Source organism: Sylvia atricapilla, chromosome 2, assembly GCF_009819655.1.
Source record: "Sylvia atricapilla isolate bSylAtr1 chromosome 2, bSylAtr1.pri, whole genome shotgun sequence".
In the NCBI taxonomy this organism is placed as follows: domain Eukaryota; kingdom Metazoa; phylum Chordata; class Aves; order Passeriformes; family Sylviidae; genus Sylvia; species Sylvia atricapilla.
Window position 1 is genome coordinate 72,771,666 of NC_089141.1, and position 22,752 is coordinate 72,794,417.

Below are 22,752 nucleotides of genomic sequence, written 5' to 3' on the forward strand. Positions count from 1 at the left end.
GCTCCTTCATATTGGCAGAGATGATAATTTAATCACTTATTCTAAAAATACAATCTTTAAACATTGATCTAAGAGAAGAAGCTGCTGCTTTTTTCCTTCTTTCCCCTCAAATAATAGTTTGATGATTAAAGTACAAGTTGAGAAACCCCAGTTCAGCTTATTCCAGAGAGAGTGCCTCTACATCAAAACTACAGGATCTTTGAGGAGGAAGAACTTTATTCTTCAGTTAATACAGCTTTCAGGTCTTTAACTAAGAGGTTACAAATCTCTGATTTCTCTTTAGCTCTTTCCGTCCATAAAATATTAAAAATTCGTTCTTCAGTGATACATTTTTTGTAAGAATATCTTGAGAACATGTCTTTCTTAATGAAACTAGACCATAGTATGAAAGGGTAATAGGTAAAAATAAGGACATGATTCACTGTGAACAGGGCATGAGTTTCAGCCTGAGTCTCCAATTTTTCGCATGAAAGCCTTAATAAATACATTACCATCTGAAAGAAAATAAATGATATCTGTTCTTCTGTTGGCAGAGTTTTGACATAAGGTGAGGCATGTGTCCTGGTTTGGAATAAATTAGGGAAGAACCTCCAAAAGGAGATCCCTAAACCAAAACCTCCACCACCCCTTCCCCCCCAGCCCTGGGATCAGGAAGGAAAATACCTTGGAGGAAAAGTGGAAAAACCGGTTTATTGAAAATAAAAAAAAAACCACTCCCCAACACCGAACGTGGGAAAAGGGGGTTACTGTGATGAGGAGGGTGCGGCGACGCATCTCTTGCAGACCCGGGACTTCTCCAACTTCTCAGGTCAGGTCAGGTCCGGAGCCGGTTCAAACCTTGGCGGGGTGGGGGGGGGGAGTGGGGCAGGGAGGGGAAGGAAGGAAGGAATAAAAAACAAACAGAAGCAGTGGAAAAGCCAGCGGCAGGGGGCAGGAGGAGAGAGAGAGAGAGAGAGAAAAAAAACAAAAAAACAAAAAACAAAAAAAAAAAAAACCAAAAAAAAAACCAGAGAGAAAGGGAAAGAAAGCAACAGAATAACAACAGCAGCGAAGCAAGGCAGCCAAGCTAGCAAAAAGCCAAAGCAGAAAAGCCGACAGCAGCAGCAAAAGCAAAAGCAAAAAGCTACAGGCCCCCGCCAGAGAGGGAGGGGGCAGCTGCCAGACACAGCAATGTATCCAAGATACGGGATGGATATATGGGATAGGAGGCAGGTCAACCCAGAACATTATGTAAATGCCTTCTTCCCTAAGACTGTGCTTGTACAAATAATCTTTGCTTCTTGGGGTGGATGTCCCATCCCAAGAAGTGTTCAAGTCCAGGTCGGATAGGGTTCTGAACAACTTGCTCTGGTAAAAGGTCTCACTTCCCATGGCAGGAGGATTGGAACTAACTGACTTGTAGGGTCCCTCCCAAGCCAAACCATTCTTTGATTCCATGATTGGGGGGGAAATTTTTCTTCCAGGATGGAGCACAAGAGCTGGCAGCCCCCAGTATTGCACCTTAGTGTACCAGCTCACATCAGAATTGCTTTGCTGTCTTTGCAATTCACAGAGCAGTATGGCCTGGCCCTGCCTGCAAAATAGCATTATAATAAAAAACCAAACCAAACCAAACCAAAAAAATCAAATTATATTATATGTGGTGGATTGAAGCTCTGTTATTATAAACACAACTGTATGTTACTAACATTTATACTATGCATATCCAGTTGATTGTATGTAAAAGTCTTGACTTTAACAGCTTCTAGGATTGTGACTTACTACACATTCAATTTTTGAAAGATATAAAGAGAAATGGGAACACTGAACTCTAGAAAATACACCTCAGACAACAGTTTTTATATTGTGTCTCATATTTTATCAAAGGCATTCTGTATTTTTTGACATTAATACTTGATTTCTTAGTGATTCGCATTTCTACATAAATTTACATTACAAAACTATGCAGAAATGAACACATTGCAATAACAAAATCTGTGTCAGGTTAAGTACAATATATAAATTTTACTAGCATTTGAAACAAAATTAGACTCTGTCTGTCATATATTGTCTCCAGAGAAGTTAGGAAATGCACATATATAATTGGATTATGAGAAATTGAAAAACCACCCAAAGTACCTTACAAAGAGTGTATGATATTTATACTTGGCTTTAACAAGGATTTTTTTTTTATTATTTTGTATGAAAATTTTTAATGGTAGAAATTCATACTTCTAATATAATGAAAAATTTATAACTGCATTGAATAGAAGTTTGCAGTATTTGCCCAATTAGATGCTCTGTATGAGAGAAAATAAAATATAACAAATATGGCTCATCTCAAAGGAAATAATGATATTTTTGTATTTCATAAAAGCCTTAAAATGCTAACTCATCTGTTTCTGATGTTTGGTTGTTGGCATACTTTGTGTGAAATATTTTTGATACAAGAAAAATAATTGAAAGTGTACTGTCACTGTGCTAAAAAATGCATAAAAACTTGCCATAAAAAATTGTATTAAGTGTAAGGAAAATGAATTTAACGAATAGCTTTATAATTTACTCTTAAAATTTTTAAAATAGTTTTTCTCTACCTTTGAGACAGTAGGAAGACTGACATCAAATGGCTCATGTCTATTTTCTTTCATTCCTTGCTGATTGATCTATTCACCAGCCTTTCAAGGAAGAAATTATCACACCCTCTTGAAAGGACTTTCTATCCTATCACTTCATAACTACAGTTTTTTGAACTTAATTGTTAAGGTTTCTAATTTTCACTTTGTTGTTTTTAAATGTCTGCCTCCTCCTTCCATTTTTGCAGGAAAATAGTTTGTTCCAGAATGAACTTTTAGGGCAAGAATCCAGGCAGGAAAAAACATTAATTTTCTTTGGAATACTTACCACCATATAATGCTCTTCCAAAAATCAGTAATGCATATGTCCATGCATCCTTGCATGATTTTTTTTAGGTTGAGGTCAGGCTTTTGAAGGGGCTTGTTTCTTTTCATTGACTCCAAAAACTCTAGTGACTCTACAAGGTAACTAGTGCCACTTAAATAATCTGGTGGTGTTTCAGTTGAATAGGAATGTTCTACAGTAGGGGAAAATAAAAAGTAAACCTGCACAAGGTTTTTTTTGTTGTTGTTGGTTTGGTTGCAGTTGTTTGGTAGGTTGGTTGGTGGGTTGGGATTTTTTTGCAAAACTGCGTATTAGCAAAGAATCTGACTTTTGACTTGAATAAACATCTTACAGATAACTTTAGGCTGAGATGAATTACATACTGGACTTTCCTTTTTGCAAAGACAGCTACCTAAATTTAGATTTCTAAAGCTACGTGAAGTAGCTCCCACCCTTAGAGGTGAAAGGACGTGTAAGCAGTTTTTCTGTCTTGTGGGATCCCTCAGACTTCTCCTTATTCATTACTTTAAGCTTACACTTGGACATGTCTGAAGAGCTCAGATGACCTATTTCCTATATGGTAGTTCTTATAAATGTTGCCTGTTTTCTACTTGTTTTGAGTATTTTGTTAATAACCAACTTTTTCACTGCATGTGATTTAAAGGAGGATTTCTGAGTTCTAAATAAGAGGAAAGTACATTAGATTTGCGTGTTAATGCATGAATAGTGTTGCTGGATTGAGCCTGGTTTTATGCACTGTTCATGGAGATTCTAAGGTTTCTATTGGTATCTTCCCTGTAGTGATGAGAGAAAATGAGTGATTATGAATAAGCAGCACAATGGCAATATTTAATAACTGTGAGCACATGTGCTAACACAACACAATATACTGATGAAAAATGATTTTCACAGTAATCACAGTAATCAAAACTGTCTGTAATCTATGCAATATTCATTTCATTTAAAAAGAAAATGGTCCTTTTATGTCTTCAGATAACCTAAACAATAAAATAGCTATGAAAATGGAAATCCTGAGTTTGCATGTGCATATAAAAGGATTCAGACAAGACAGACTAATATACCTGGAACTTCTGTGTGTGCTAGCTATAGGAATACGTGTGACTTTATAAATATTTATACATGGTTCAAAGCCATCTGTCAACAATTAAAATACATGTCACATTTAATAACATAGTCTGCATAGATTAGGATTACTATAATTAGACTATTGCGCACATACTACAGCTGCAAAATGCATGAGCCAGGCTTTCTCAGGAATTTCAAAAAAAGGCTTCTTCTATTTTATAATATTCTCTATGGTATTTGATTGCATCTGAATAAGTAATGCTGTGAAGAAATAGCATAAGCAGCTACTTGAACTTGATGCTAGTTTTTCTGAGAAAAGTTGTAATTTTATCATACATACAAAGACCCAGTGGGATCTAAAGGATTATTCTACCAAATCTTTCTGAGAAGACTCTGATTGTAAGTGGTCCACTTCTTTATGCACCAAGAAACCTGTTCTCAAGTAATGTGCATGTCCGCTCCTCCACTGCTTTCATATTTCAAGGACGCCTTAATTCTCTTGAAGATTTCGAAAAACAGGCATGATGCATTTTGACAAGACTAGGCAATGGGAACTATTTTAAGAATAGTTTGGAGGCAAAGAGGATTTAAAAACACAGTCCTTCATATATGATAAGTCTCAATTTATGCAAAGCAGCCTTACTACACAGATTAAACCAGAGAAGTATAGTTATACAGAAATCGTGAAAATAAATGACAACTCAGGAATAGGGACAAGGGGCAAATTTTGTGGCAGGAAGGCCTTGTTTTAACCTCATTAAGAATTCACTTGCCTTCTGGAGAGTGCTGGCACACTGTCTCAGCAACTGGAAAACTTTCAGTGTAAGACTTGAATGTGGCATAAATGATGTACTAGAGTATACACTGGCATTCTGTCTGAAGGATATATTCTGAAAATGAAAATAGTATATATTGGACCTTAAGAAAACCTTGGTAAATAATGCAGAAAATTCTGAAAACTTGGTAAATAATGCAGAAAATTCTGGATCTGTTTTTTCTGTGGTGTGTTTTGTGGCAATCTCTTATAGGATAGGGCCAAAGTCACAGATAAGGACTGCATGTATGCTTTTGTGATTGATACTTGGTCTCACTAATGTAAGGAGATTCCTGGATATTATTTATGGTTCTGCATAATATCTTTTGTGTTGTGGGGGAAGGGTGAAGATGAGATGGGACACGACAATATTTTTGCACAGAGAATCCCTCCCCACAAAAATTGATCTGTAGACAATATTTGTAGGGTCTGTTATGAGATAAATGAATACTGAAGGATTTTGTTTCATATTGAATTCTGCATTAAATTTTATAAGTGCCTACTGTCACATCGTATTCTAGATCAATTTAGAATGCTCTGATTTAAGGAAAAAGTACATATGCAGCTGCTGAAGAGGGAAATGTATTTTTAATGTTTCAATTTTTTGAGTATATGGGATCATTTTTCACTTGCATTATCTACAGGGCAATGGCTAACGCAAAAGTAAAGACTTTTTTCTATTTTATTTTTGTATTTTAAATTTCTTTCAAATATTGCTAGGAGAAAGCTAGTTTTATGAAGTTACTCAATATTGGCTTTGCTGTCTTCATGAATTTTACACAGCAGCTGTTGCTTTTCCTCACTCCCTCCAATCCATTGATGTGAGGGCTAGAAATGTCACCAAGTAAAAGACGAAAGTAACTTTATCATGCTGCTAGTGGATAAGGGAGAGCAGTGTGTCAGTCAGCACTGCTGGTGGGTCACCTCCACTGACTGTCTACTGAATTCCATTCTCTGAAATCAGTTCTCTGGATAAATCACCAATTTATCCACTTACAATATGGTAGCAATAGAAATCTAACTCTAACAGAACAGCCACAATTTTGCTCATGATGGCATCACAGATTATTTCAATGCAGCTTTTCCCATAATGTCTTCTGAATGGCCCTCCAGAAGAAATGTCAAGTAGCATATTCCTATAAAGTGGAAAGTGTTCCAGAATGTCCTTCATCTAAATGGCTTAATATTATGCCCTTTCACTTGCAGATCTGTGAAGTATAAGAAGAAATCAAAACCTGAAATAGCATGTCTGCGATTTTCATTATCTATCATGATGTTTAATTTACTTCAGCTGTAATGTCAGACTTCTGTTTCCACTGATAATGAGAGGAAACTAGGGTTTACAGATTATTAACTCTTAAGTAAAAAACTGTGTCAAAGAGGTAAAATGGAGTTCTGCTTTTGTAGACATAGGCTCCAATTGCCGCAGACTGGAAATATACAGGTGGACAACTGATGTAGTATAATTTGCTGCAGAACTCATTTCTAGCTTATTTTTCAGTAGCAATTTAATATGAACATGTTGAAGCATGGAATAAACTTTATTCTAAAAAGAATTAAATTCAACATTTACATTTTGCTAATGTCACGATTTTTATTTCTAAGTAACAGCCAGACTAATAACAGATTGATGTTACTATCAGTAGAAATCAGTGTATAATAATGAGTGAATGATTATGTACTTATGTCCATATATATGAATCTTGCAGGCTGGTGAATTCTCTTCTGTTCCACAGCTTCATTGGTATGTATTGGTATCTTATTTTGTTTGAAAAACTGTCCTTCATAATGATAGTCATAAGATTATTGAAACTGGCTGTGATTCTGATTAATTCTCCATATGATTTTCCAAGTTCTAGTGGTTAACACTGAAAATGTTTGGTTTGAAACTTTATTTGAGAAAATTAAATTTTTAAGTCATAATCAGCATTTTTCCTAGCAAACAATTTGATCTTTTTCTTGCTATTTATATATAGAGGGAACATAATGAGAAACAGTGAATTTTACTTCTATAGTATCTAGATAAATGGTTGGGATCCTGTGCTTTTTCTCCAGTTGCCTTGCTGTGCTATGAGCTTTGTTGTTACCAAAGAAACAAAAATTGCACTGTCTGGCTAAAAGAATTAAGAATCCTCTTTGAAAACTTTTTTTTGTTATTTCCTTTCTAGAAATCTGTTTGGACTCCAACCTTTGCTTAGCTCAATAACTCCCAGCTTTAACTAGGATTATGGTTCAATTGCATGCTCAGATGCCTGGAACCATCCCAGCTGCTTGGTGTTCCTTGGCCTCCAGCTGTTGCTCAAGAACCAAATTCTTCTGCAAATTCTCTGTCACTTCTCTTTTGCTGTGTAGTGCCCCAGATACTCTAGGTCATATCAAAAAGCACTAGACAACCATGTCTACAAAACTGAATCAAATTTGTAACATGCAGATTACTACTGAGGACCTTAGGCACTTCACTTAGAGAAAAACCTGTAAATTTTTTGACATCCACGCTGAGATGTATTATTCTGAAGCTCAACCCCACCCAAAATCCTGACTCTGTTTGTCCAAATGAGTTTTATCTGATCACAGTATGCCATGTTATTAAAATCAATCCATTTTCTTACTTTTGGTTAGACATCATTAATCATTCATTAAGCACTCGATATTAAGCTGTCTAGCAATTGACATATTCTGTTCCAGAAAGACAGATTTTAAGTCTACTACTAGGACCAAAGAAAACTGTCTAATCTATGTCATATATATCTATCTATATCAACCCTTACCAAGAAAGAAAGGTCCAAAAATTCAGATGAGGACAAGGTAAAGGATAAAATTGTTTTCAGATTATCTGAAAAATTATTTGTAAAATTATTTGTAAAATTATTTGTAAAATTATTTGTATCTAGTGGAGGGGGTAATAACCAGTAACATTCAAATGAATAAAAGGAAACAGATGAACAGAAAAGAACAATGACCAGAAAAATACAAGTTAGTCTCTAAACATTAATAATATAAAATATGATTTTGTTCTGTTATTTCAACTACTAGACAGAAATAAGAGTACATGGTATTGTTCTGGGGTTTAATTTTGTTTGCATTTCTTATCTTATAAATGTCTAATTCATTTATTTAATTTTCTGAGGATGATTTAAACCTGCAGTGAAATGTTAGCAAGAGATGCATTTTTATGGATGGAAGTACCTAAATATTTTTCAAACACATCAAGTTGATGGTGTGCATAACTGTGGTGGCAGGGATTGCACCAAGGGATAAGAGCTAATCTTTTGCTCCTGTATTCACTCTGAACCAGTAACAACTGGAAAGAAAAGTAATCACTCATGGCAGAACTCAAGCGAGAACCTCGGTGGATTTCAGCTGTAAAAGGCACTCCCAGATACAAAGCAAGATTTCTATAAGTAACAAATTAGGAAAAAGGTATTTGTGAATGGACAATTCCATTTAGGAGCTGTATCTATATCTGCTAAAAAGAGGACAAAAGGTGAGAACACATTGCTCCATGTCCCCAGTGCTTACAAACAGGCTCTTACAAATAGGTGCTTTACTTTAGGGAGAACTGATTGGTGCACAGATGTAAGTTACAAAGACTGATAAATTCAGTATCTATCACTGTACCTTATTGTCCAGTTCTCTTTTATTCAGCACTAGAGACACATCCAAAAAACTGCATCTGTTGTATTAAATAAAAATGTTCAGGGATTGCAAGTGTCCTACTTCCTAAAACAGAGTAGCCATATCCAGGCTGCTTACTCAGAACAGTCTGTAGGCTATGCTAAGACTCAAATTTGGGTCAGGCATTATTGTGGAGAGTGCTAGTTAGGTTAGTTCAACTTTGTGCTGGTCAGGAAGCATGCTAAGGCTGGAACAAAATGTACAGTGTGTGCTTGTGCTTGAACACATAGTCTCACTGTGAGGAATTGTACCTTCAATGAAAATTGCTAGTCATTGCTACCTAATTTAGCAATTAGCTTTCTTTTAAAAAATTGTTCTCTTACTGAGTGGTTTTGAATGCTACTAAATAACTACTGAGAAGAAATGTCTGGATTTTGAAGTAGTTGTGTGATAATAAGCCGGGGTAATTCTTATTTCCACTATTCAGGCAGCAACTGATTTCATCCTGAGGTAGTCAATGTATATCAAGGAAGCACAAAGGATAGGTTAAAGCTGTGTTGCGCAGGGCTGGCACATAGCCACCTTTCTAATTTTTGCAGTTCAGTAAGCAGAATGAATGTCTATTTCTTTCTTTGTTCAGCTGAATTAGCTTAGACTCCAGAGAAATATTGTGTTATTTCCATCAGAATTTCAGGCTACTGGTGATTTTATGGAGAAGAACGAGTTTTCAAACTTGAAACACAGAGCTGTAGCCCTGGATCTAGGCAGAAAACAGTCAGTTTGACACAGCCCTGTATGTATTGCTTGTACCTCGTGTATCATCACAAGGATATAAAGGCTACTGCTGATTAAAAATCTCAGTTCTCTTTTTGAAAATATCATTAGAGAAAATAAAAAGAAATGAGCTGATGTACTTCACACAAAGCTACAGCCTTTTATTCAAAAAAATCCCCACAGGGCACTATCATAAGGGATTATGAATTGCCGTACTGGTAATCTAAATAGCAGTCTCCAATATAATCTGGATTTCTAATTTGGAATGCACAATTTTATTAAGGAAATGAAACCCTGCAGGACATTCTGGCCTACAGATGTATGAATAGGTATTTTTTAGAGATCACCAAAGGAAATGCTAATTTCTAAGTATTCGGGTATGTAATGCTAAGTAGAGGTAAATAAATTAGCAGTTTATTCCTCTCATTTGAAAGAGTTCAAGGTAGTAATACTTCTAGAACTAATTCTTCTGGATTTGACTTGATTAGCTAAATTGGATTCACTACTGGGCTCCTTTAAGATTCCCTCTAGAAGTAGTTATGATGTGCACATAAATGAAAGAGAGGAAATACCATGACTGAGCTTAGTTCACATTGAACTGCAACAGAGCATCAACATATTTTCGTTGAAATACAATACAATAAAATTTATAAAAAAATCTGTATTTACCATGAAGATTTATGATATAGAATGAGTGAATAAGATACTAGATTTTTGTATCACATCAGTTTCAGTCATATAAATATAAATTTTATTACCTTTTAGAGTTCATAATTCATTAGACATTGTCTTGTTTCAGTAGGGATAGAGTTAATCTTCTTAGCAGCTGTGTTTTGGATTTGGGGCCAGAGTAATGTTGATAACACAGTAACACTTTAATTGTTGAGCAGTGCTTAGTCAGTCAAAGACTTTTTGCCTTCTCTTACTGCCCTTCCAGCCAGAGGGTTGGAGGTGTGCAAGAAGATGGGAGGGCACACAGATGTGACAGCTGACCCCAAAAGACCCTAGAGCTATCCTATACCATACAAAATCACACAGCATATAAACTGGTGAGAGCTGGCCAGGGGCTGGTGGTCCACTGCTTAGGTCATCACTGAGTGGGTGGTGAGAAATTGTATTGTGCATTGCTTGTTTTGTACATCCTTTCATCAACATTACTATTAATATTTAACATTCTTTTTATGTCTTACTACACTGTTTTTATCCCAACCAATGAGTTTTACCATTTTTCTGATTCTCTCCCTCATCCCACTGAGGGGGAGTGAGTGAATGGCCATTTGGTGTTCCTGCTGATTTAAACAACTTGTAGCTTTCTGAAAGCAGAAAAAATACAAAATAGAGTACACTCTTGCCATTTCAGATTTATTTATATTAATTAGTACATTTTTGAAAGGCAGAAGGGACCATTTAAATTTTTTACTTTAACCTCAATACATACTATGTTGTTGAACCTCTAAATTAATTCATGCTTTAAAACCAAAATCTATTTTTGCCAGAACTAAACAAAACAAAACAAACAAAAAACCCCACACCTCAAAACCCCTACCAAACCAACATCCCAAAAAACTCATTACCACAACTGTTGATAATTGTTGTTTATTATTGAAAAATTATTTTTATATAGACCAACCTGAATATTTCTAAAATGTATAATTCTGGTGACATAGATTTTTTATTCACTTTGAATGCTTAAATTAAAAAAAAAGATTTATTTGCAATTTTCATATGCTTTGGCCTGCCAAATCTGTTAAATCCATATTTGCCATATAGGCATATAAGGCTTATAAGGCTGGTTAAATAAATTCTTGAGATCAAGGGGTTTTTTGAGTGTACTTAAGGATGAGCTCCATGGTTTAAACAATAGGATTTTCGGTTCTATTTTAATCAGAGTAATGGAATTCACTTCTGGGCCATCCTTTCTGAATAAAGGCAATGAGAATGCGATTTAGGAGTAATATTACACTCCTAATCTGACTTAGTATTCCTATTTCTGTCCCTAAAGATATCCCATTAAAATCTTTGTCTAGAACACTACTCTGGTAATTCAGATTCTGCTGGCTACCCAGGACACCCACAATTAATTTACGAAACAGAATATTTTGTCTTTTAATATGCATGTAATACAATGTTTAGACTTGCAAATTTTCTTTTGTCTGTATTTTATTATAGTATGTGTTTTAAAATTCATTCAATTGCCTTGCTTGCCAGATGAGATTTTCTTAGTTTGTCACTTCTTTTTTTTATTTAGTAGTTCTCCAGTTCTCGTGGCAGTACAAGATTTATCATTACCACTTTGTTTTTCATTTTGCTTTCCAGGTCATCAATAAAAGCCTTAAATAATCTTGAAAGACTACAATGCCCTATAGGTCTGTACAATAATCATATGTCCTTAGTGATAATTTTCCTAATTATGCTTAGACTCTGGGATTTGTTCAGAATCTTCAATTACCCTCATAAGGTGCCTCCGTAGCTGCTGCAGGCAGTTAATTTTCTTACCAAAATGTTACAGACCAGTAAGTCATATATTTACAGAACCCCGGAAGTACTTTAATATGACAGTATAGCTTCTGTAATGCAAATATTTTCCTTCTAAAAGGTGAAATTTCACAAAATGTATTAGTGGTGCTTTTTGGTATTATAACATTATGCAGAATTCCTTTTGGGTCAAAGAAAGCATTCACCTAAGCTATCAGTTAAAGTCCTGAGACGTATTTTGGCAACTGAGCACTAAAAGATATAAGGAGGATGCCAAACTTCCCAAATCTATGTAGGGAAGCTGTGAAGCTGAAGACTCCCAAGGATCTTTCAGATGATTCATTCTCCCATGCACATGTACCATAGTAATGGTGCACAAATTTTCTGGGAAAAATTAAATGCCACCAGCAGAGGACATGCTTTTGATACCAAAGTCTTAGTTCAGTAAACTTCCATCAACATTAAGAACCAGGAAATCTGGAATATGGTGTATCTGCTTCAGTTTCAGAACCGTGGTGAATTAACCCTTGCCATAAATCATTCAAATTAACACAGTTGCCAATAATGTTTGCTGCCTCTTTCATTGAAGCTGAAAGACAATACTGTGTGATTCAACTCATGGGGTTTGGGGTTTCAGGGTTTTTGAGACAAAAAATTGATAGAATGGAAAAACTGTTAGACAAAATAAGAAGGAAAGACACTATTTTACACAAGAGGAAAGCAATTATTTGACACAACAGGAAAGCAGTTGTACTTTTTTAAGGGGCAGATAGTATACAGCTAGTAACCCTCCTCATTCTGCTGAAAGACCTAGTAAGTATACAAAACAAAATTTTCCAGTTGTAACATGTACTTATTTTCCTTTTTAAGAATAGCTTTATAAAAAGTGCAGCAGAAGAAAAAAAATCTTTTAAACAACTTTTATCTTTATTTATAATGTGAATCAATTTATCTTTGAAGAACTACATGGATTTCTGTTTAATACAGAATTTATACTAGATCCAAGTCTTGCTTAGTGGAGAACCAGCACTGAAACTTGTGTACTTATATGGAGACAATATTTCTTCTTGTACAATTAAGGAGACCGAAGAGAATAACAAAGTCCAAATAACAAATGAACTTACTCATTATTTAATCTCTACTTTTTCAGGTACAGTGAAAAGTTTGGAAAATATTAAAGAGTACTTTTTCTATATTGAACCTACTTTTAAAGCAATTTAGTGGGACCATCTGTATTTTTAGTTTTCTAGTCATAAATCAATAATGCAAAATAATAAAAAAAGGAAGAAAAAGAGAGGAAAGAGGAATAACTAACTTGCACTGAATTTTAAAGAAGCAACAAAATCTAAAACCTTATTAAGTCAACATATTTCTAAGACTGAGGCAGAGATGTAGAGGAGGATGCATGTTCTCAGGCTTGAAAAATATGTGTATATATATACATATATATACACCAGATATATATGGTATATATGGTATATATGGTATATACTGTAGAAAATTTGGCAACACATTTTGTTTGAAAAACTGTCTTGCTGGAAGTTCCTGCCCACATTTATGCCACAGATCTCAGGGATAAAGAGTACCTTATCATACAAATGGCCCTGGGAATGTGTCACCATATGAATTGGGGATAAAAAGCAGTGTGCTCTTTAACTGAGTGTATTCCATTAAACAGTCTGTGTTTTGTTTCAATAAATATTATTTTGTAGAAGTATGGCATGGATTACACAATGAGCAGGTAGCAGAGCAGCAGTACCAAGGAGCTTTTTTCCCTCTTAGCTAGGTAGTTTGTCTTTCAGGTAGCATATAAATGCCTAATGAAACTTTTGAATTAAAATTGCTGCATAAATTGGTTCTGCCAATTCAGTGGTGGGTGGCATTCTCCTGCTCTTACACAGAGGGGCAAGTGAATTTTATAAAAGCATAGAGATTTGTCTGAATGATCTCATAGTAGGGATTAAAATATTTTTTGTTGGACACTCTTGGGCACAGCCCTTAAAAGATCAAGCTGTCTGAGAAGTGACTCCACAATCTGAAAAATAAACTCAGTTTATTGATTGAAAATATGAACCCAGTATCTTGTTAAACAACAAAGCAAACACAGTATTGAAGGTATAAAACAACTGAGTTTGTTTTGAACTAATTAGTATCTTCTTTAAGGAGAATGTATTATCTAATTATTAAATTAAGGAATTTGTGACAGTGAAGTTTTGGCCAGTGTGAAGAAATCTTCGTAGACTGAAGCATGAGTAATGCACAAATCTGTACAAATTGGTATTTTGGTTATAAGAATTGTTAACATTTTTAAAAACCTGGGATTTTATAGGTTTTGATGTTTATATTCATCTGGCAGATAAACTGAACTGAATCTAAATGGCGAAGAGGGCACATTGCTTGTGTATATATGACAATTGTACTACCATTTAAAAACTGTATGGCAGAACTTGTACATTTGATAAATGAGAGAGATTAACATTATTTAGGTGGTTGCTCAGCATGGCTCAACAGAGTGGAGAAATGTGTTAAACTGATCTCTATTATTTTCTTATAAACCATGCAGATATCATTGGCCATCTCCATAGTGAGAAAAATAAAAAAGAGCCAGAGAACAATCTTATTTACTGGAACCAAATCATCTACACTGCTTAGGCCATTATCGGTTACCCCTTTGTTTTACTTTACCTCCCTTTTATTAGTTCTACCAAAGTAATGCCTGGATATCCTTTGGAAATAGTTCTGTCCATGCTAACTCTGGCTCTGACAGTATTAGCTTGGTCTCCTATTCCTTGATATCATTCCAACACATTTTTTTTTCTTCAGCTTCTACCAGGTTTCCATGTGACACACCCAGAGCAGACAAGTATGTTTTGAATTCACAAATATAGAGCTGAAACACAGCTCTCATACTATTTCAGATATTTCAAATGCAAAAAATTCACATAAAATAATAAATGTATCTTAAGTCTCTGTAGACATCACATGGGTCTTTAGAAGATCCAGATCCAGCTGTTAAATAGCACAAACAGTATCTTCTCTATATGGGCATATAGGAAAGGGGCAACAAACATTTTAGTGGGGTCTGTTGTGGTAGAAATAAGGGCAATGATTTTAAACTGAAGGAGGTTTGATTTAGACCACATATAAGGAAGAAGTTTTTTGTAAAGAGAGTGGTGAGATGCTGGAATGGGTTTCCCAGGAAGGTGGTAGATGATTCCACCCTGGAAATATTAAAAATCAGATTGGATGGGGCTGTGAGCAACCTGGTCTCGCTGAAGATGTCCCTGCTCATTGCAGGGGAATTTGGACAAGATGGCCTTTAAAGGTTCCTTCTCACCCAAACTTTTCTATGATTCTGAGTACTTATGCATTCCACTTGGCCAGAAATTGGTGCCTGATTTTCTTTTATAGTGATGAAGTAATTTTGTGGATTTTTAATTAAAACTAAACTATACATCTCCAAATGCCATGCTTTCAAATCACTCTGTAAGTAAGGTTTAAAAGAAAAAAAATCAGAATTCTCATTCTGAAATTTTCTTTTAAAATCAGGTAATTACTAGGACAGATATGAAATTTTGGGTACTCACTGAAGCTCTCCATATCTACTGCTAATTTGCATATTATATCTTTTCTTCAGCAGTTGCAGGGCAAATCATTTCCAAAATGGGATCTTCAACAAACAGGCAGTCGTGGTGGTGTAGATGAACAAATCAGTAGTGATTGTGATGATGAAGATATTTGCAGAGGATCTGGAAGTGGAGAATTCAAGAGAGTCCTGAAAATTACAGACCGTGAGTCCATGATTCTGTTTCCTTCATGCCCTTAAACAGTGAATTGGTGTATTTTCCACTAATACATACCACTGAAATAGCTCAGAAAAGATGTGAAAAGTTGTCCATGTAGTGTTTCCAAGATTTACAGGAATAGGTCTGCAATTATAGGATTTCTGTGAGCACAGTATCAATATGAGTATCAGTTTCATTGCAACACATCAAAATATACCTGGCATAATATAGACTTTACACAGTATTTTAGTCAAATAATAGGTGTCAAGTGGCATGTCCCTCTGAGTTATTACATTAACATAAGAGATTGGGCAGTTAAAAAGAGAAGCTGTACTAATTTTGGATGGAACTGTGGCAAACCATGAGGTTTAGTGCAGGTAGCTTCATTTCATCAAGAATTATTGGAACCAATGTACTAAAGCACTCAAAAAATAATGCCACTGCTGTTTCTTATTAATCTTTCCACTTCTCTTACAGTTTTGTTTTTATGTGGTTTGGGATTTTGTTTGTTTGCATTTTATTTTTGTTTTGTTTATTCTGTGAAACACACTTGTAATAATTTTCAATAAAAAATCCAGTGATTGTGCATTTGAATGGCATAGAACTCCAACCATAAGCAAAGTAAGTTACTACTTCTCTGAATCAGGACATTTTTCAGCATGTCTTATTTCTGTCCCCAGTGTAAAAATATGGGCTGAGATGGTGGCAATAGATGAATTTTTTAATGTAAGCTCCATTTCTACACGTTGCATTTTTTTCTGCATTTTGCATTATCTTTATTCACTGAATTTGAGGGTGAAAATGCCAGGTCCTTTTTGACTTGACAGAAAGAGGTAATTTAAAAATGTGGCTGTAGAGAACCTGTAGTTTCCCATTTCTTTTTGAACTCCTGGAAAAAGGTGGCAGAACATTTTGGGGCATGCCTTAACAAGTCAGTTTAGAATCAGCCTAAGATCCTCTTGCACTGACACTTAGTCTATACATTTTCAAGTCCTACTAGAAGTCTAGATGGGATTTTGAGCAATATTCCAAAAAGTTGGGACACTTTCTTCCTTAGAGTGCCCTTGGAGGTTTAACTTTGGAGAAAGAAGTTAGGAGTTCAAATATTTAAAACCAGATGTTCTTTGTAATACTGTATATATCTTACATCTATTTGATAATGACACACTGTGGTATTGAATGACTGTAAAATAGTCTTGGAATGTGACTAGAGCTATTAAAAAAGTATTAAATGACAAAAGAATTTCAAGAACAGTATATTTTATTTCACTCTCTTCTACTGCATTAGAATTTTCTTCATATTGATATATTTAGTGCAATCTTTTCAAAATGTCAAAATTATAATTAGCCTTCATATTCTCTTTATATTACATCTTGTGAATTGCTAGAATTATAAGCTATGTGTTAGACATAGTGAAAATTTGCATGTAATTCTGTTTCATTTGAACTTTTTCTAAGATATTATAGAACAAAAAAATGAATGCATACTGTTCGATATTTTGACTTGTGCATAGATCTTGAGCTACTAATACCTTCCATGAGCTATTGTGATTTCATGAATTTATGCTGGCATGCTTTTCCTTTCTGGAATTCAACTTAAAATTGTCTTTAATGTGTACCAAAAAGAGTCCTACTTTGTTCTGGGTTGTCACACATGGACTGTCAAATAGAACAGCTAAAACATTCCATTTTGTAGAATTTTGTTACAATGTAGGTCAAGTAATTTTTTTTTTTCAGAAATCACTTGTTTCTTTATGTATATGTTAAAGTGTATGTTTAAGATAAATTAAACAGTTTTTTGAAAAATTTTTCTATTGCATCACTGTGATACATGAGTAGGACTTCGCGAATTTAATGTTAGATTATAAGTAGAAAACAATATATTTTAGTAAGAAAACAATTATCTTCTCGAGATTTAAGATTTTTTGTGAAGAATTAGAGTTAAAAAAACATAATAAGAATGTAGGCTTATATTTTTAATATCTATTTTTACATATATTTATACAACATACATAACTTTATGTAATTTTCTCAGCTTGGGGTAACTGATATCAATTAAAAGCTAAATAAGTTTTTTAATTCCTTGGTTTTATACTGAAAAGTTAGATTCACTACGATAATATTGCTTGCACCTCTTTGAAAAGTATGTCTGAATTTCAGGTAAGCCTACAAGTTGACCACAGTATGTTTGATTCTCAGCATTAGCTTCTCTATGGAGTCACAGTAGCATTGCATTACAAAAATGTTTAAAATGTGCTATATTTTGAAAAAATCTAGTTTTCCTATCAAACAGTCAATCATTATATTCAATGTTTCAAAGTGCTACAATTGTGCTGACTGGTTTGCTCTTTAATAAGTACTTTTAAGATACAGTAAATCGGTGCAGTTATTTGAAGAAATGGTACTAGAAAGGATAGTGTACTTTAAATGTATAAAATAAACAGTAGTATAAAGCCTTGACACTTCATTTGCTAGTTTTATTCTCCTCTAACCCGAGAGCTCCCACAGGACTATTTCATGCGTCACAATGAATTACCTCTTCGAAGGCCCCTGCAGAATGCAGCAGTAATAACAACAAATACTTATCACCTACATATTGATTTGCATCTGTTTTCAAATAGCTCTGTGAGGAAAGACTAATCCAAATATCACTCCACTGAGGTTCTGAATACCATCTATCAAAATTCTCATAATACTTCTAGCAAGACCCCCAGTTCCCTGAAAAGTGTTCTACCTAGTTTGTCTTTTTTGGTCATTTTAACATGCAACACACATTTCTTTACTGCAACCAGAGATCTCCGAGTTCAGGGCTCAAATATGCAGAAATGTCGATGATATCTTTGTGCTTAAGATATATGTGGGCAAACTTTGTCTCTTTTTTTTTTTTTTTTTTTTTTTTTTTTTTTTTTTTTTTAATCTCACTTGATATTCATCCTCCTTGAAGAGAGAAGTCTCCAAAATGTTTTATTTCTCATACTTCTTAATCTGTAGATTACTATTTTCTTGTTCAAATCATGGTGTAAAGGTAAAATACCTTAGAAAAGGCTTTTTGCTGCTCTATGTAAATAGGCCAGTCTACATCCCTTACCTGACATTGTACTGCATTCTCAAGTCTCAAAACATCCTTTCTCCTCTTTCTGCTCCTTCACCCACTTCAGTATAGTTGTTTTTGTCATTGTTAAATCTGATTCTGGTGGCATATTGTGGGACCAAAACTCTTTAAAGCTGGCAATAAAATCTCCATTATGATGTTTGCCATCTGTTAAATTCTTTTAAACTCTCATCTACATTCTGCTGCCTCAGTAAAGCAAGACATCCCTTATGTCTGAGTAGGATTTCAGGTTTTATTTACACACAAGAGTATTCTTTCTAATTTCTGAATGTTAATGTTAGGTGTTATTCTTGTGTCTTTGGAAGGGCTACATGACTTCATTATTCATAATTCACTCAATTCAGAACATCTCAATTCTATTAAAAATGAATAAGAAAAATAAAAGTTCTTGCTGTGAATGCCACACTTGGTCTAAATATTGCGCTTCTTTTTAAGAATAACATTCTCATAGGCTATTGTTGATTGAAAGGCTGTGGGGATCTCACCCTTCTTTTTTCACATAAAAACTGTCTTTATTGGAACTCTTTTCTCTCATATCCTTGTCTTTTGTGGAGCTGAAAATCTTTTTTAAGAGAAAGATTTACTGCAATTTGTATATTCCCATGAAAAATTCGCATTTCCAGAATTAGTATTTACTTTCAGCAAGAGGATACATATGTCAACACATATTTCTGTGTGCATGATCAAGTGTTGGCACAAAAATACATGATGATATAAACTGTTGAAGCATAAACAAAGTCAAAGGATGAACAAGTTCCAACCATTTCCAACCCAAATACAAAATCCCAAAACCACTTTTGGATTCCTGAGCATAGACTTTCACCAGCCAATGAAGTCTGAACAGGTAAAGTTGCCAGATATATGAACATCTTCATGCCACAATGTGAATCACTGTGGTGGGTTGACAAGTGACAGGTGCCACCAAACTGCACAGCACTGTGAGGGCTGCGATGGGAAAATGAAATCCAGCTCAGCCAGAACCAATACAAGCAGTGAAAGGAAAACCAAAAACATTCAGTTTAAAATGCATTGTAAAAATTGAGAAAAGTTACAATACAACTTTCTTATGCAGTATTTTGCAAAAAGGTGTGACCTGCATAATGATATTATGCATTGGAAAAAAAAAAATAAAAGATGATATTTCAATTTTTGGTTGTTTTCCATTTAAGGAGTGTAATTTCTCTCTCTTAACACGTTTTCTCATGAGTCAACATTTGTACTTCTTGAGTGATGAATTTAACCTGAGTAATGGATTGAAACTGTTCTGTCAGCTTGGATTGTTAATTCAAAAACAAATAAGGGGAAGGATTATGTAAAATTTGCTGAGGGAATTTACAAAGAGACAGAAATAAAGTCAGATAATATAAAATGTCATATTTTGCAACAGTGTAATTTTTGCTTCATATTGACCTGTTACATCCACATGAAGATTTTTATGACAGCAGCTATCAAACACAAACAAAGAAACACAATTGCTCTTCAAAAATTTTAAGTTATCATATAGTGTTTAATGATCATACTCACTGGTCTAAAACAGCACATCAGAGCAGTGCAATTATTACAAACAACCTGCATTAATTACATGGGGTTATATTTTGTTGGGAATTACCTTAGACTAGCACCACTAATTCTGAAGTTACCAGAAATCTGGAGCCTTTTACTACATGTGTTATTTCGTCGAACGAATGTATAAATATTTGCACTCATGGTTACCAGTAAAGAAACAAACTTCTGGCAAAGTACTAATCTTTATTGCTTTCTCATCCATTTGTTTACATTTCCTGAGGAAAATTAATAAGATAATAGGTGTCATAGCTACCTGTCAGTATAAAGAATGTCTAAATGCTTTCTTATTTCCACAGCAGTAGAATGGAAAGTAGCCAGTGACACTCTTACCAAAGTGCTATTTTACAGCACTTGCCTTTTGAACAAATTCTAGTTTATTACTTCCTAGTCTTTTAAAACTTCCAAAAATCCCTTCCTGCCTAACACTTTATGCTCCCCTTGAGCACAGGGGATATACTCCAGCATGTCATTCTCTGCTCTGGAGTCTCCTGTGAAGACTATAGCTCTTCAAGAGCTCCTTTTTGGAATAATCAGAGAAATATAGAATATAGTATTGTGTGGTCAAGGTATCATGCAGGTTGTGTATCATCTGAACTGGTATGTTACGCATCAGAATGAAGTTAGTATTTTGTGAAGATGGACACTTCATGTGGTAATGGGTTAATAAAAGAGTAATTTATCAGCCTGGAGAACACTAAGGCTCCAATTTCTGCCTCTCTGTGGATTTACGTATCTCCTTCTAACTTTTCAACATCATGGACATCCTTCAGCCTATTTCCTTGGATAGAGAAAGGGGGAAAAAAACCCCCCAAATTCTTGTGATTTGTTTTCTAGATGTGTAAACACTTTAAAGCTTTCAATCAATAAGTTACAGACTGAATGAAGAACTAATATACCATTTCCTCATTTCACCTAAATTTTATGCCCAAAAGCACAGAAGTAATTACAGAGGTATAGGAAGCCAAGTACAGATACAGTCCTTGCTCAAATTGACCTGACAGTGAATGTCAAGTTTCCTACTGTGGACTATAAGATTTAATTCTGAATGGTACTCTCAAGAAAGTGGAGAGCAAAACCACCTTGTGTGTGGAAGTTTTTTGTTCTACATAAGGCAAGGCTGTATTCCCTCTTTCAAAATATGGTAGATTGTTTTGTGAGTTCCCTCATTTCCCACTCCTCCTCTACAAGGATCTTTCAGGCACCTCTCAAAGACAAACCACCAGCTATAAACAGAATTTTGAGATGGGGAATACAAGCAGACTTTTTCTTGATAGATTCATAAAGTTAAAAAAAGCCAACATTCAGTTCTTTAAAATGTGTCAAGAACAATCTCTAAATACCAATTCTTCTAGCTAAGCAAGAAATGGTTAACCATATCCATTCCGCAAACACAGAATAAAATGTAACTATAAATGCAAATGGTTTCTGTGATACCATAGAAGGCATGTTATTTACTAATCCAATCCCTTCAAATGAGCCAGTGGAAAATTGGCTAATCCTTCAAAAAGCAGCATATTATCCCAAGTACATAGTTTCCTACCTTTGCCTATTCTAAGTGTCTACCTCTGGTGCAAAGACAGTTTAGTTATTTGGAAAGAGTAGGAGATAATAATAGGCTAAGTCTCTACAGCTGTGGTTAAAGCCATTCAGCTGGCATATAGACTAAAACCAGAATACTCACTTCACTAATATCTGACCTGAATTTAGGTCTTATTTTTTCTCTAAAAACATTTAAAATTTTATGTTTCATCCCATTAGCAGAGAAGAACTTTGAAAATTTCATCAAGGGAACAACTCTTAAAAAGATAACTGTACCATCATATTATTTTTCCTAAAAGGCATTAAAATTCCTTATCTATTCTATATTAGGTTATGGACTATTTATTTTTGCATGTGCCTCTGATACATGCAAAATCAAGGCAAAATACACTGCTAGTTTATGCAAAGTATGGTTAATTGGAAAATAATAAGGCTAATATATTATGTTTGAAATTAGTTCTGATTGACTTCTTTCTGAGTAGGCATCATTTCACTGACTTCATATGAGATTGTGTTTTCCAGAGGGACCACATAATAAGTTTAGTTGGAGTTACAAAGTTCTAATTGTATTTTTTAAGGCATTACCTTATAATAATATTACTACTTCTGAAGTTACCAGAAATTTGGAGCCTTTTAATGCATATATTATTTCATTGAACCAACATCACTATTATTTTTAATAATTTATTAGTAATTGATTATAAATAAATGAACAAATATTTGTTGATTGTTAATGTGTTCTTTGAAAAGTGTTTTATAATAGTGTATTAAGAATATGAAGAGATTTTTTTATAACTCTTGTTCACTGTATTCAAATCACCTCTACTCTTTTATCAAATACTTCCATTAATTCAACGGATAAGAATTTCAGTTGTTTTCCTTTATATAAAATAAAAATCAGCAGGTGTTTTCCTGCAAAAATAAATTCCTTTTAATCACTTGTATTTTAAATCAATCCCTTTCTCTATGTAGTGATGTTTAATCTTCAAAGACCTCAGAGATTTACTTCGAATAAGCCCTCAAAAGTCAATGTATTTTTACAAAACAGACCATTTGAATAGTCACTTTCATCTCCAGTTAACCTTATGACTGATTTTATTGTGCCTAGG

The 22,752-nt window shown here is 34.4% G+C and overlaps 1 long non-coding RNA gene across 1 annotated transcript in view; it reads left to right on the forward strand.

Annotated features, from left to right (window-relative positions):
• Positions 1-22,752, forward strand: part of LOC136374388 (uncharacterized) — a 406,287-nt gene that overhangs the window by 104,275 nt on the left and 279,260 nt on the right. Inside the window, exon 2 of the long non-coding RNA XR_010745898.1 lies at positions 15,279-15,432. This is a non-coding gene — a long non-coding RNA (uncharacterized lncRNA). The remainder of the gene's footprint in view (positions 1-15,278; positions 15,433-22,752) is intronic.